The 16,304-nt window shown below is 37.6% G+C and overlaps 1 protein-coding gene and 1 long non-coding RNA gene across 2 annotated transcripts in view; one reads left to right on the top strand and one right to left on the bottom strand.

Moving 5' to 3' along the window:
* LOC135324476 (uncharacterized) overlaps positions 1-16,304 on the bottom strand; it is a 78,342-nt gene that overhangs the window by 30,066 nt on the left and 31,972 nt on the right. The gene's annotated exons all lie outside the window — the stretch shown is intronic.
* STS (steroid sulfatase) overlaps positions 1-16,304 on the top strand; it is a 203,542-nt gene that overhangs the window by 186,149 nt on the left and 1,089 nt on the right. The gene's annotated exons all lie outside the window — the stretch shown is intronic.

Below are 16,304 nucleotides of genomic sequence, written 5' to 3'. Positions count from 1 at the left end.
AAAATTCTGCCTTCAGATGCTGAGGGAAGATAGAGACAGGAGGTCAAGGACAAGTGTAATAATAAATTCACACATAACGCTATTGTAGTCTTCAGTAAAGATAAAGCCTACAGAATACAAAACTGCAAGTCAACTTGCAGGTGAACCACAGATAAAATCCATCAGTATAAACATATGACAGAGAGGATACATTAACTCCTAGGTTTTTAATGATAGGGTTTCTGCACTTGGACAATGAGCAAATGATAATCCAAAGCAGATTTAATGAACATATGTATTTGAACTAGATTTGGTCAGCAGTATTCTTTCATCAGCATCATAAACTATTCCATTAGCAAGCACTCAATTATGTTTATTACGTACAAATTGTTATATCATCAATATCCTTAGTACCAAACACTAATCTGAATGGTCTTGTTAATAAAAATTCTTCTCCACAGCTATGTTACTACACATTGCAAAGAACATCAGTCAGTAGTGATGGTTTACAAATCAAGCCTAGCAGGGAAAAGCTGTTTAGCAGTGTGCTTCTCATCCCATACCATGTAAGATCACCAGCATGCAACACTTGAGCTGCAAACATTTTGGTTGGCAAGGGTGATGACAAACTTTCAGTAATGTATACAACACATGCTGACTGTGTTACAGTAATATTCCGCACTTTCATGTTTTACTTCATGGCTGTCGATGGAGCATAACAGTGAAGAAACGAGAAGACATGATGGAGGTGAAAATAGCCAGAAGAACTTCCTGTCTGTATCCTGCTGGCTTGTGGAATATTTTCTAACACAGCAAATAATTAACACATTTGAAAGCAGGCTGACCACAGTCCTAGTTAATGTATGATATAGAAAACTTCTGAATTAGCTTGATTAGGTTATATAGTTCTTTTCTATTTCTAACCTTCACAGTTCTAGGATATGAAGTAAAATTACTGATCTTTTGGTAAAACTCTTCAAACCCACATAGCTGCATTTTACACTAGACAAAACAAATCTTAAGCACCAGCACATTCTAATTGAGCTTGTTAATTCAGGAACACTTTAATAATAGAGCGTATTCTACTGCCCATCAATAAAAGGCAAATCCCATCAATTTTGCCCAGGGGCAGGAAAGGAAATGAATTTTCAGTTCTTTTTTTTTTTTCTTCTGCAGTTCCATAAATACTTTCTGGCATGATTCCAACGTAAGTGTTTCCAACACGTAAGAGAAAGCCCTTCAAATAATAATTGGACGTGGTTTCAGAATGATGAGGCAATAAAAACACATTTGGGATGGTAATCTTTATTTATTACTCCTCTCAATTAATAATGTGGCAGCAGTTTGCTACCTAATACAAGGTTAGCTTTTCTGCCTTTCTCTTTTCTTCTGAGTATACGCATGGAATGGTTGGTTGTTTCCTAAAAGCTATTAATTTGAAAGGATATCACTGCCACATAGAGGGATTTTTAGATATTGGAGTACAGTGGTTCTTTCTCTGCCGCCTCTTCTAGGCTTTCCTGGTTACACAGTCACTCTTTACAGAGCACTGTATACATAGGGTTTTGTGTCTTTCTGTTTCTATTGATAATTTAAGTTTATATTTGAAAATCTGTCTCTGCTTTGAGCCTTTCACCCAATTGGACTGCTGGGGCAGCAAATACATACAATCATCTATTAGAATTTGGCTTATTACAAGTTTTGACTTAATCCAATAGATGTTTGAGAAGAGATTCAACATGCAGCTTAGGATGTTGGTAGTCCAGTATCTGCAACACTGAGGTGGGAGGCAGTTACTTAAGCTGAGGTAGACATCAGGTCTTTATTTTAGATCATACAGATGATCCAATCTGGCCTACATATACCTAAACAGAACATAGAAGTCTCCTGAAGGTCCTGTGCTGCATCTGCCAGACTGTACAGATTTCTTGGCTGGCACTAGACACGTGTTTAGGCAACTGAATTCCGGCCTAGATGCCTGTACATGTGCTAGAAGCTGCCATTATGTCCAGCAGAAATCTGTTCAGTGCAATCCTTAAAGTATAGACAGTTATTCAACTCATCCTTCTGTATATATTTGGTCAGCTGAGTAGCTCTCTTGAATCCACTGGATTCAGGTGAGCTCAGATGTTCCCAGAAAGTAGTACTGTTTTGCTTTAAGTTAAACTAGGAGAGCTGTTTTGCAACTCTTGTTTGTCTTCCAGTTTTCAAATGGGAAATTTTCATCAGCTCTACCTGCCCTCTTGACCTGACACTGCTTTTTAAGTGTGTTCTGTTGCAAACTATTAAGTGGCATTCATAGCCTTTAACAGAATCTTCAACATACTTATTTTTCCAACTCTGATATGAATCTGGCCAAGAGGCTGGGTTTTGTTTGTTTGTTTGTTTTTAATATGCCTCTTGGAAATACCCTATCCTATTTTTCCAGTCCAGTTGATGGATAGGTATGTTTTTTATCAGCTTTGTGGTTTTTTTCAAGTTTTCTAGATGAAATTAGTGCTCACTTTTCCATCCTGTGATCTGTTTTTGTTATTCTGGGACATTGATTTGTAGTTTCAAAATGTATGGTAGTAAGCAGTGTGTTTTAATATCTAGCACATGTTTCTGGCTTAAGTTGGAATGTTTTTGCTTTAATTAATGACAGGTTTAATTGAAGTTCTTTCTTTTGCTTTGACCATTGCAAAGTTAGTGATTCCAATGTGTTGCTTGAATTGCATGTTTTGTGTTTCAGAGACTACTCAAAAATCTGATCTCTCCATTTATGGAATTTGGTCTTATGGCTGGTAGCTAATGACCATTTAGGATTTTAGGGCTGATGGCTGCTACTCACTCCAGTTTCTCTGTAACATCCTCAGTTTCCTTTTCTTACAAAAGATTTATGCAGCTGCAGCATTTATTTATGTTTCAGATTTTTTCCTTCTGACCTTGAAGAGTATTGTTTTCTAGTTAAAATATGGAAATATTGCTTCAGTCTTCTATACCGATTTTTTTCTTTGGTATCCTTTCTATAAAAGATGGCATATTTGGCCGTAAGTTATTAGTTAATTGCTTCTTCTTTTTTATTAGCTTTTTTTTTACTTGGTACCCCATTGCTAGTGATTTAAGAATCTGTACAAGCATGAATAAAGAAACCCAGCCAGCCATTCCCTTAACCACATTCTTCATGCCCTTCTCAGTACATGCTGGCATAGTCAGTGTAATGGCAAATAAACTGTTTGAAACTAGGGCAGGACTAAGTTATGTTAGGTTTTCTGCTTTGTCACTGAACTGGGAAAGGAAGAAATAGGCACTCATTTCCTTCTGAGTTGCTCTTTGTTAGCACCTGGTATTGAGGGTTACTCAAAGCCTTGAAGGCTATGGAACTGAATCCTTTCCCCTCCTGTAGAGCCCTCTTTGCAGCTATAAACTTGGGCTGCCTAGAAGTAATTTGGTAACTTAGTCTGCATATCTCACTAACAAACTTGAAACCTTACTAGACCAACCTCTAAAATTCACATTTCAGTTGCCAATAATAGTGTAATATGATTTTGCTGAAACTTTGCTGGATACAATTTGCTGAAATAAATTACTATGAGAAAGAAAGGGGAGGGGAGAATAGAAAGATTTTATCCAAGAGAAAGTGGGTCTGATGCAAAATGAACATGCAGAAGACAGTCCCTTCTAGCCCTTGCACTCTATCCAAGGCCATATTTAACAGTTTTATGTAGTAATCTTACTTGTAGAACTTTAGAGAGAACCTGCCTTATGGGATCATAAAGTTCAGGAGTTTATGGTGATTGATTAAATAAAATAGGGTTGCTAATACATGATGTGCAGTGTGGCATAACTCCAGAAGACTGGGCTGAGGGGCGGGATGCAATACAGTGCCTGGGCAATAAGCCAATGCACAGCATCATTGTAATTGCAGATGAAATAATAATTATTTGTGATAGCCTGCTAATCAGTGAAACCATGGAAAAGGCTGCTGACAAGCGTCATCAAGGTAATTAAGGTGAAGCATTGAATTTGCATAAATTTACACTTTGATCATTGTTCACAAGATACCCTCTCTTGAAATAGACTTGGCTGGTTTCAAGATGAGCACTAAATCAAAGCAAAGGAACGCAATAACTGCACAACATCAATAATGCTTACAAAATACAGATGCACCTTACACTGGCAATTATCTAAAGAATCTATTGTCCTTAATCAAAGGATGATACTCCAGTTACTTTTTCAAATTACTAAATAGTCTTAGTTAGCGTATGCTTTTCTAGTGGTAGCTCTTTAATGAACACAGAAAAAATACTCAAGATGAGATCTTTGGAAAATACTTCATTTGATTATGCGTCTTGCTCAAAAAAATTGTTAACCAAGGACTGGTGAAACTGAAGGTGTCATTCCCATATTATTTCAACATTAGTGTCTATGCTGTCTTGGAAGCATGTATTTAATCAGTTTCTTGATGAACTGCAACTATGAGCTGCACACTCATAATCTCAGGCTTTAAGTCACCACCTTTGAAGGAAGGCTGAGATGTATGTAGAGCTCTTCAGCTCTCTAGATTGATCCCCTGAATATCAGATGCCAGGAAAATATTGACACTCAAACCTGTAACCAGCTAGATCTGCCTTAACTCCAGTGCTGTGAATCTGTTCTTTCTAAGATACAAGAATGGTATCTATTAACAGCACAGTCTCCTTCAGGAAAGTACAGTTTATGTAAACCAAAAGCCTTTTGATTTTAAAGCATGCAGACAAACAACAAAAAAACCAGACAGTACATGTCTATTCTTTTCTCCATAACGTTCACTCTTTCCTGGGAAAACCCTACTGCAAGACTTTTGGAGTCCTTCTCTCTGTCAGCGTCTCTCTCCAGATAGGTTCTGACAACTCGCTCACCACTTGCCTTTCTCTTGTGACTTTTTAACCTCTTTTCTCTTGAAGTGTCTCTTCCAGGTTTAGTGAGATCATCTCACTGGAAATAGTGATAGGTTAGAAACTAATGATATGACCTATCATCGTTTCAGAGTGGTTTTATTTATTATATTATCACAGAATCACAGGATGGTTGAGATTGGAAGGGACCTCTGGAGATCGTCTAGTCCAACCCCTCTGCTCAAGCAGCATCACCTAGAGCATGTTGCACAGGATCATGTCCAGACAGCTTTTGAATATCTCCAAGAAATGAGATTCCACCACCTCTCTGGGAAACCTGTTCCAGTGCTCTGTCATCTTCACAGGAAAGAAGTTTCTCCTTATGTTCAGACGGAACTGCCTGTGTTTCAGTTTATGCCTGTTGCCTCTCGTCTTGTTTCTGGGCACCACTGAAAAGAGTCTGGCCCCATCCTCTTTACACCCTCCCTTCAGATACTTATACACAATAAGATCCCTTCTCATCCTTCTCCTCTCCCGGCTGAACAGGCCCAGCTCTCTCAGCCTCTCCTCCTATGAGAGATGCTCTAGGCCCTTTATCATCTTTGTAGTCCTTTGCTGGACTCGCTCCAGTAGCTCCATATCTCTCTTGTATTGGGGAGCCCAGAACTGGACACAGTACTCCAGATGTGGCCTCCCCAGGGCTGAGTAGAGGGGAAGGATCACCTCCCTCAACCTGCTGGCAATGCTCTTCCTAATGCACCCCAGGATACCATTGGCCTTCTTGGCCACAAGGGCTCATTGCTGGCTCATGGTCAGCCTGTAATCCACCAGAACCCCCAGGTCCTTCTCCACAGAGCTGCTTTCCAGCAGGTCAGCCGCCAGCCTGTACTGATACATGGTGTTATTCCTCCCAGCAGCAGGACTCTGCATGTCCCTCTGTTGAACTTCTTGAGGTTCCTCTCTGCCCATCTCTCCAGCCTGTTGAGGGCCCTCTGAATGGCAGCACAGCCCTCTGGTTTATCAGCCACTCCTCCCAGCTTCGTATCATCAGCAAACTTGCTCAGGGTGCACTCTGTCCCTTCATCCAGGTCACTGATGAATAGGTGGAACAATACTGGACTCAGTACTGACCCCTGGGGGACACTGCTATCTACAGGCCTCCAACTAGACTGCACCACTGAGCATAACCCTCTGAGCTCTGCCTTTCAGCCAGTTCTCAATCCACCTCACTGTCCACTCATCTAGCCCGCATTTCCTGAGCTTGCCCAGGAGGATGTTATGGAAGACAGTGTCAAAAGACTTCCTTAAGTCAGACAACATTCACTGCTCTCCCCTCATCTACCCAGCTAGTCATCCCATTGTAGAAGGCTATCAGATTGGTTAAGCATAATTTCCCCTTGGTGAATCCCTGCTAACTACTCTTGATCACCTTCTTGTCCTTCACATGCATAGAAATGGCATCCAGGATGAGCTTTTCCATCACCTTTCCAGGGACCGAGGTAAAGCTGACTGGCTTGTAGTTCCCTGGGTCTTCCTTCTTGCCCTTTTTGAAGACTGGAGTGACATTTGCTTTCTTCCAGTCCTCAAGTATCTCTCCGATTCTCCATGTACTTTCAAAGATGGTTGAGAGTGGCCTAGCAATGACATCTGCCAGCTCCATCAGCACTCGTGGGTGCATCCCATCAGGGCCCACAGCTACAGGATCTTTAGGAGGGACAGACCAAGAAGGCAAGGTGGGAGAATCACACTTTACATGAGAGAGCAACTGGAATGTATGGAGCTTTGCCTAGAGGTGGATGATGAGTGGATCGAGAGCTTACGGATAAGAAGTAAAGGGCATACTAACATGAGTGACACTGTTGTGGGTGTTTGCTACAGGCCATCTGATCAGGAACAGGAAGCAGATGAGGCCTTCTACAGGCCCTTCTGTGCAAATCACTGTGCAAACTACTGCGTAAACTGCCTCATCTGAGCTCTGGGAGCTGCGCTCTAGGCCTGGCTCTTATATAGCCTCTCTCTAGCACTTGCTAACAGGGTGCTTGACCCACCCTAATGACTATTATATTGCTTTGCATTTTGATTTGGACTAATGTCATCATACAGGAAACTCCTTTGCTTCCATGTAATATTCATGGTCGTAAGTATTTCAGTAATAGTATATCAAGATGTAAAATTTCCATATATGTCATATTGGTAACCGCATATACGCATCAAATCATCATTTAGTTGTGAAATAATTTTATCCAACTATTCTGAGAAAGATTTCTCTTGTCTCCTTGTATACTCACATCATCCTCCAACTACATTAGCACCATATAAAATTAAGGCTACTGTTATTGCCATCTGACATAAGCTCTTTCACATGTTAGTTCTTTACAGCTTTTTATTTTATTTCTGACTTACGAATGGTTATTCCATTTGCTATGAAAGCTGTAAATCGTGCTGTCATATTTGAGCTTTTCTACTTTAACCACACAATTTCTTTTGCCTAGATAAAAAATCTCAACAGAAAGAAGCAATTGTATTTATCTAGTACAGTATGTACCTGGCACATCCTTATATTCTACTCATTTGGAAAGATGATCTCCTAAAGCTGTCACTGAGACATACGCGTACAGCACATACACTTTACTTTTATGATGTAACGATAAATGTGTCCACTGACTTACCTAAGATTTTCTACTAAGACACATCTCTCTGCATGCTGCATTCATAGTCCGTGCAGTCTCATCAATATAGTTATTTGATTAAGAATTAATCTCTTTATTGTATATACAAGCATTCCATTTGCAATTCTGTTCACGATGTACAAAATATTAAATACTTTACATCCTTTAAAACTGTCATCAGTTCTGCCATGATTCTTTTTTCCTGTTTAGTAATAAATAAATTAGGCTACTTCACAGAATACTACAGAGTGAGGACAGGAGATACACACAAAATTCAGAAACTGCATTCCCTATTATAAATATGATGTTCTGCATATATATACGCCCCATAAGTCACTTCTCAGCTCAAACTAAAAAGTTTTTCAGAAACTGGGTAGTACATCCACTTTGAAAGTTATGGTTTGAAATCCTGGCTCTACTAAATCAACAGCAAATGTACTTTGATGTGGCCTGGGTTTCGCACAAGGTATTGTAATGTTAATGTCTGATGCTTTTCCTGAAAACTCATTTGATTTTCTGAACTCATGGTATCTTGGTCTTGTTTTGCTACTCGTATGAGACGTAACTGGGAAAAGAAGAGAGGAGAATGCAAAATATATGTAACAAAAGTATGCATGTTTTTTCGTAGGGACTTGTTAACGAGGGATCAGTTATGTAGGTACTTTAGGGATTCATTAACCAATATCTAATTAAATCAGGGTTCTAAAATGGATTCTGTATAAATCTGAAGGTCACACTGAAGGAAAAAAAGTGAATTTTTATACTTAAGCAATATCATCGAAAAGAATGGAATAAAAATGCACAAGAAAAGATACAAGCAAAAGAGAAGGAAAAAGCTGTTGCTGTTTCTCTATTCCTTTTGTCTGTAGTGAACACACATCTTTACATGTCTAATCCATGTATTAACCTATATTCACAAACCACATTCTGAAAAGTCATCTTTCTGAGTACTAAGACTTGCTGCAATAGCGGCTTAATAAACAATCAGGCTGCCTTGCTAGTCTGCCACTTACTATTCTCTAGCGTGGCTATGACTCAGTGAAGAAGGAGGAAACACATCAGAGGAAGCACTGATACTACAGTCTACTCTCATTAGTTATTGTTGATTATATTATCATTCCTTCAGTTGTATTTTCCCTATTATTTTATTATTTCCTCTGCCCTGATATTTTCACTGTAACTTCAATAAATAATTTCCTTTGGTGACTTTCTCAGAGCAAGCTTGAACACAGTCACTAGAGTTTTCACTGTACTGAAAACAGAGTGTCTTCACAGAAGAATAACATGGAAAACACGATGATTCCCTAAAATAGCATAAAATTGTATTTTGTCTTTTTTCCCAAAACCAATTAATAAACTGTATGATCTAAAGTTTGATCTTCTTTTGACAAGCAGCTTCAACAAAAGTCCCAACAAGTCCTGATTATAATGTGGGTCCATACTTCTTTTTTTCTATCATTTTCCACTGATTTTAAGGCTAAAAGGAATCTTAATGAACTTCTATTTGAAGCTCCTGTATAATATCAGCTATAAAATTTCACCTTCATTGACTCCAATATTTTTGGATGAACAAGTACAGATTTTAGAAAGATAGTTTTAGCTCAAAAACTTTATGAAGGAGCCTCCACTACTTCTCCAGGGAAGTTTTTCAAAAGGTTATTCACTGCTAAAAATATGTCTTTTTCCCTTTTGAATTTCTCTACTTTCAATCTTAGCCCTTGGATTTTTTAAGGCTTCTGAAAATTCATGGTGAGGTTATTCTGCAGCATGGTCAAACACTAAATCTTTGTCAAGGGGATCATTTCTTCTCAGGATATGGTTCCTATTCAGTCATTGCTTGTCGGGGCAGGACGGACGAGGGAAGCAACAGACGACCCAATATGGGTGATAAACAAGCTTCAACTTTATTGGTAACAAGCACAGTTTATATAGCTCATTCTACTCTCGATTACATACTTGGCGCACATCCATTGGATAAGAATTGTACACGCCCTCCTGACAAGTCCCTTGGCCGACTGCCAGGGACTTCTCCTGTCCGTTAGTGGTGTGCTGTTTGTTACCTACACTGTGCTGTAACTAAAGGTCAAGTAAAGTTCAAAACCTCTGTAATTTTCCTCAAGCTAGCACCTATACAAGCATCTCCATAGGACTGTGTCCCTGTTCCTCAAGCCATTCCCCAACAATTGCTTGTCCCTCTGTATTTACATCTTTGCACCTAACTCTAGGAAAAATGAAAGCTGAGGAAGCCCATTTTTCCTCTTTGTCCATGCCTGTCTTAAAAATGATTTGGCTTACTTTAAGAATGACCCCATGTTATTATCTACTACTTCACCAGTCTTTGTGTTGTCTGTAAACTTGAAAAGAGCATTGTTTATATTTTCTTCATATAGCTGATAGAGACATTGAGTCTCATTGGATCAAGGTTTAATTCTTGAGACTATATATTCATTCTGTGATTTCTTTTAGCCATTACTTTTTGATATCCATCAGGTATCACTTTGTCATCTATTGACCAGGTACCACATTGATTTTGAATAGGGCTAATTGCTTTAATCAGAACGTTGTGTAGTAAAACTCAGTTTACATGGCTATAGCAATTTTCCACCTAAGTTTAACGCTCAGAAAAACCCAGTGTGTTCTTTTCATCAGCATTCACTAAACAAAAGTGTATATATTTTAAGGACAAATCTGTGGTTTACTGTATATTGCTCTGATTATGTAGAAGAACAGTCATGGGTTAAGTGTATCATTTGCATTGAAAGAATAACCAACCTCAACAAAATACTACTATTAATGTGCCACTGTCTAAAAGTAATATGTTATATTATTCTGGAATCAAACATACTGTATAACTTTGCCAGACCAAACATCAGGGGAACATATTGAAGGAAGAGAATATTTTCCATACAATTAAAAATTTTTGCTGCACAACATCATAATCTATTGCTCAAAAATAATACCAGGTTGTGTCCTGTATAGGTCCCATTGTTTAATTTTTGAAATAAATTCTTTCCTCTTTCTCTAGAAATGAAGTAGGTCTCTCTCCAGGAGCCTGGTGACCATTTGTTATTGTTATTTCAGAAGATTTGGGATTTAAGTTTTCATTTCATCGATGTCGTATGTTGCTGGCATAAGTTTTGTGGGTACAGTGTCTTTGTGCAGAGATATATAAGTTGAAAAGTTAAAGACACATCACTTTTCATTTAAATTTCCTTAAATAAAAGTAACTTCAAAACAGGTTTGGGGCGAGATTTTTTTTTTATTATTTTTTTTTCATTTAGAATTCTGAGTTAGAAATAGTATGACGTTTTTCTCCATAAGTTGAATGGTTCATATTTAGCACATATCAGTGATAACCATAATTATTACTCAAGTGGCATAGAAGGGTCACTTTCCTTCAGCATTTAGTTCAAAGTGAATATCAGGATTGTCCAGCAAACCCAGGTCAGAAATTAACTAAACATGCAATGCTATTTTCCATGCCCTAGAGGTGGACTTTAGAACTACACTGGAGCACATTTCAAAGGCAGTATCAGTATTTTGTCTTTGACAGGATTCCAGAAATTTACATATACATGACAATGTAATCAGTAAAACTAGCTGAAAATTTTCCAGAAAAGCTGTTTTTTTCTTTGGCAAATGGCAACTAAAAGGAATTGAAATATTCCATAGGGATGCATAGATTGCATTTTTAAAAAATCTTATTAAAGATTAATGAAGCTGGAATTTATTGAAAAAATTATTTCAGTAAGGATGAAATGTATCACTTGTCACCTTGATTTTAATATTCTATCATACTATATTATTCTATAATAATATAAAAGTCAAAACAAAGTCAAAATTACCATTTCAGTTTCACCAGAAAAGTCACAATTACCACTTTCAGCCTTCAACAGAATGACATTACTGGGAGTATTTTCACAAATTGGGGAAAAGAGCCTAACTGTCCTCTTTGAACAATTAGTTGGGGTATATATGCATTTGCTAGCAGTGATTCTTTGAATCATCCTCAAAAGGAGCCCATCTGTCTCTATTCACTAGAGAAGAAGTTTAGGAAATTTCCTCTACATTCAAGTTAACCTTTAGGGAAAGTTAAATTTTAAACTTATAGACTTTTCTGGAGGAAAGTAATATTCCTTTCCCCACCCTCTCTGGCTAACTACAGTAATCATAATGTTAACTGTGTCTTTGGTTTGTTTGTTTGTTTTTTCACCCCAAGGCCAAATTGGTCAAACTGGGCTTCAGACTCATGGCTGAAGCATGTGGGCATAAACCCACACCCCTATCTATAGCTACAGTGAAAGGTCGCACTCCCACAGCTCAGTGAAGATCTCCTCCAAAGACACCCCTTTCTCTGCAATATTTATGAAATGAACCTCAGGTTTAGGCTTGTAGTTTAAGCGACACAGTTAAATGTTTCATATTGTTAGGGGCATTGAGAGAGAAGACTGAACCTGGGCAACTGTGCTGAGACTTGTGATGAGTGCTTTGTGTTTTATCTAGTGAGATGCATACATAATTAAATAGACTGGGAAAATGTTAGCATTATATTGCCTTAATTAAAGAGTGCAGGGAAACCTGGTGGACAGTTGTATGTGCATTTGAACAACAGCAAAGGGTTAAATGGATAATTCTGATATTGTTACAATTATCAGGAAGCAAATTCTTTTCCTACTATAGTATTTCAAACAATTGCAAAACTGTTTTGTATTTTAAAATTGATGCAAGTCAAACATATCTAAAATAACTATTATGTGCAGAAAATTTGTATATGCTAAGGTGAAAGAAATATTTTTGATACTTGAAGCAAATACTTGCTTTCAGCTTCCATGGATTTCTGTAGAGAATTCTAACTATCCTCTCTAGTCTTCGGGTAGTCTTACTTTTGTTTCTGCATTTTGTTTTTTGTTTTTAAAGAATATAAACTATCTCTAAAATGATCAGTGAACAAAATTTTTATTTAAGTAAAAAACTTCCATGGTCTATAAACTGTCAAAGTACCTTTAAATTGCCAACTTGAATAAGTACTTCACAGAACCAGAGTCTAGTATTCACTGTTCTCTATGGAATGGAAATGAACAGCTAGTAAAAGATGAGACCACTTATCTATTTACCTGTTTGGTTTCCTGTTTAGAGTTCCCTTGCTATTGGTAATTTTAAGGAGCTTAAGCAAAAGGAGAGAAAGAAAGGGATGAAATGCAAGGAATTGGAAACATGGAATAATGTACAGAAGATACTCAGGAGGAGAAAATGATGGCACTAAATGTTTTGTTTGCCTTGGCAGAACATCCAGTGTGCCCATGATAACAAATGAATTAGTTTTTGGCAAATGAATTAGTTTTTGGCATTAGTCAAAAAAGAAAAAAAAAAGTGCACAAAACAAAACATTACAAAGGTTAGGTATGGATACTACAAAGTCTTAACCAGAGATAGAATACAAGTGTGAAAGATTTATTGATACATGAACTGCCAATGTCAGGAAAATATGGTTGAAATGGCAATGATATAGAAGACATAAAATAGACAAATTTAAAGAGTGATGAGATATCATATTCCCAGGAGTTCATAGGGGGTGGAAACTGCAGAGAGACAAAGATTTTAAAACATTATGAGGAAGGACTGAAGGGCCAGAGATATATTCTCAACTTCCCTATCAGCCACGGGGAAGGAGTAGGTGGGTGTAAGGTACACAGAACATCAATTTCCAAGTTGTTAATTTTATTGTAAATGTATTGTAGCTGTTGCACAAAAGGCATCATTAAAAAGCAATTAATGTTAACACAGTGTTTTGTTTACAGTAATAGGAGTGTTACATACCGAACAACGATCGGATAATTACACCAGTTGTGATTATTGGTTGAACAGATGGGAGGGTTTAAAAACAAATTAGATGATCAAGTTCTGTTATTGAATTCAGATTTATTTTTATATTTTTTTTTGCTTTTTGAAACAATGCTGGTTGCTCAGTTTATAATAAGAAGGTAGGATTTTTTCATAGCTTTTTTTAAGCATTTGCATTTTTTTGGTTTTAAATCTTCACTCAGTAAAACCTGTTTGTGCTTTAGTTTATTCAGCCTAATACACACTGCTGGTGGTGAGGATGGACACATTTGCTGTGACAGACACTTCAGCAACTAAAGGCAAAGATGTTTCATATGACCTGGAGAATTTCCCTTGCCTCAGTATTCCCTCTCCTTTTAGTTCCTTCTGCTGTGCTCCAGTCCATTAAAATTGTCACAGCTATTTTAAAGTTTTTCCCTGCTGTTGGAAGTGTAGGAACCCAGGGAAGGTGAGGACTGTGGTTCTGAGCGGAGGAAGAGGCATGCAAATATTTTGTTATATGTAAGCCCCAAACAGTTTTCAATAATTATGCTAGCATATTCCTGAGTATAGAGCTACAAAAATTGCACTTCTACATCTTGTAAAAAGAAAATTTCCTGAATGAAAAAAGTTCTTGGCCAGTACATTTTCTGGACTGTGCATGTTTTACTTTCTGTGAAGCTGTCTCATTAACTATTCCTTGTTATGGCTGTCTAGTAGAATTATCTGCTTTATAACATTGTTTACAGACCTCAGATTAGGTCAAAAACCCCATTGTGCTAAACACTATGCAGAATGCAAATAAGAAACATGAGATCTTCCAAGCCAGAAGGTCTAATAGATGAAAATGAATATTACTAAAAGCACGGAATGGTGAAAAATTAAAGAGGGCTAGTATTATGGGTTCCCTTTTACTGTTCACTGCTATATTATTTCAGTCCTGAAACAATATATCATTTTAAAGAGAATTATCATCCCAAAAGAGGAAATTGGCCATAGTTAGACCCAGCTTCCTGTCTTTACTGTGACTTTCTGAGATGGGAGGTTTGTAATACCATTGCTTATTGTCATTATTGTTTGACTAATGTCTTTTAAACGTAAAACAAAACCTAAAATTTAGATAAATAAATACTGCCTATTTCATAGACAGTATTAGAAAAACTCATTATTAGAGTATTAGATAAAATCATCAAGGCATGATTCTCACAAAATGTGAGTGAGGCTTTGGAATAACTATCCATAACTTTGTGTAACAGTTATTTCTCTAAAATACAGCATTTAGATGAATTTTTGGCCAATTTCTGTTTCTACAAAATGATCTTCTGAACATGAAACTATAAGCAATATCAAAATGTATCAAAACATCATACATTTCCCCTTCACGAAACACTTTCAAAGCAATTTGTGTGACACAAATACCCTAGCAACAGTTAATACTCAGGAAAAGACAAAGTTCCCTCAGAGATTACTCAAGTTGCTTGTTAATGAGTGCGTCATCTGCATTATTATGTCATATGAGCTTCCTATAGAAAGCTGTTAAAATCCAGCTTTCAAAGGATTGTTAACTCTACAGAATGGTTAGCCTATGTCTATTATGACTGTATTAGCAACTCCAGCTGGAGAGTGGCGTGGAGAGGAGATAGATAGTCTACAAACTGATTAAAAGTAAAAGAATCAGAGCATGTGCTGGATGCAAGATGCTCAGCTATGAGCAGACCAGTCAGTGCCATTGCATGACTACCCCAAATCCCAGGTCCATAAGATGGAGGAGGTAGGAGATGGAAGTCTTTGCTGAATCTGTATGAGGCAAGAAAGGTCCAAAATTAAAGAGGGAAAGAATGAATAATGTAGCCTGTGCTGGGAGCCATACACAAGGTGGCCTTGAATGTGGGGTCACTTCCACTTCTTCGTTATGTCATGGAAAGGGTGGAAAGAGATCTAGCAGACTTTGAGAGAACTGTTTAAAAGAGGTGAAAAACAGGGAAAAGTTTCCCTGTTTAAAACAGGGAAAAGTTGGTCACCCTTTAACATCCGCTTCTAGGGTACCAATTTCTTTATAATGGGCAGTAGTATTCATAACATTGGACATCAATCATGGTATATCTTGGAATTCTAATTAGGTATTTCAGCCATACACTCAGACTCCTAGATAAGTCTGAGAAATTATCTTGATTAAGCTAGGATTATTTTTGTGTGTGTTCTGCTTGTAACCTTTTGTTTCTAATCCACTAACTAGAAGCCAAACAATAAATCTTGCTGTAACTATTATTTTCTTTCTTTGCTGTGAAACTTGTTTTATAGTAAATGTGAGATGAATAAAAGTGATGGTGGTGAACATGGGAAACACTTTCTGTACAGTGTGTGTGGAAAGAGGGGAAGGTAGAGAGTACTCCAGCCAGGTCCTGTGTTTGGGAAACACAAACCAGTTTCTCCCTCATTGCCAAATGATGGAATTGGACTTAAATATCCTATATATGAACACTGGGCTACTGAATATAAAAATCAGCTGCATATCCTCTAACTCTGTTTTGTTCAAGGCACTGGCTGACAGTGATGTTCTCACAACTGCAAGATCTCGGTTGTCCAATGGGGAAGCTGTGCATACAAGAGCAGACATCTAGTTTATGGATCCTATTAGGTGTTTGAGCGCAGATACTTACAGCAGTCACCATTTAAGCAACACTGAACATACTTTAGGTTCTACTTTATTGATGTAAAAATATCTGCCTGAAGACTTTATGCTGTTACAATGTTAGGAGGTTGTTGAGCAAAGATTTTGTGGACTTTTGCTTTGATGTTGTCAGAGACATAAAAAACTAAGTTCAAGACCTAGGCAAACATTACCATTTCTATATGCAAAACTGAGATACAAAAAGCCAAACATGACCCACTACTCAGAAGCTGCCTCTCCTTAAAAAAGTTTCTACTCAAGTGAAAGTATCCTAAAAACCTGGAGTTCGGCTTCTGCATGGTTCCTGCA

The sequence above is a fragment of the Dromaius novaehollandiae genome, chromosome 1 (assembly GCF_036370855.1).
Source record: "Dromaius novaehollandiae isolate bDroNov1 chromosome 1, bDroNov1.hap1, whole genome shotgun sequence".
In the NCBI taxonomy this organism is placed as follows: domain Eukaryota; kingdom Metazoa; phylum Chordata; class Aves; order Casuariiformes; family Dromaiidae; genus Dromaius; species Dromaius novaehollandiae.
The sequence above is the reverse complement of the archived record's forward strand: the minus strand, read 5'-3'. Positions and strand labels throughout refer to the sequence as shown.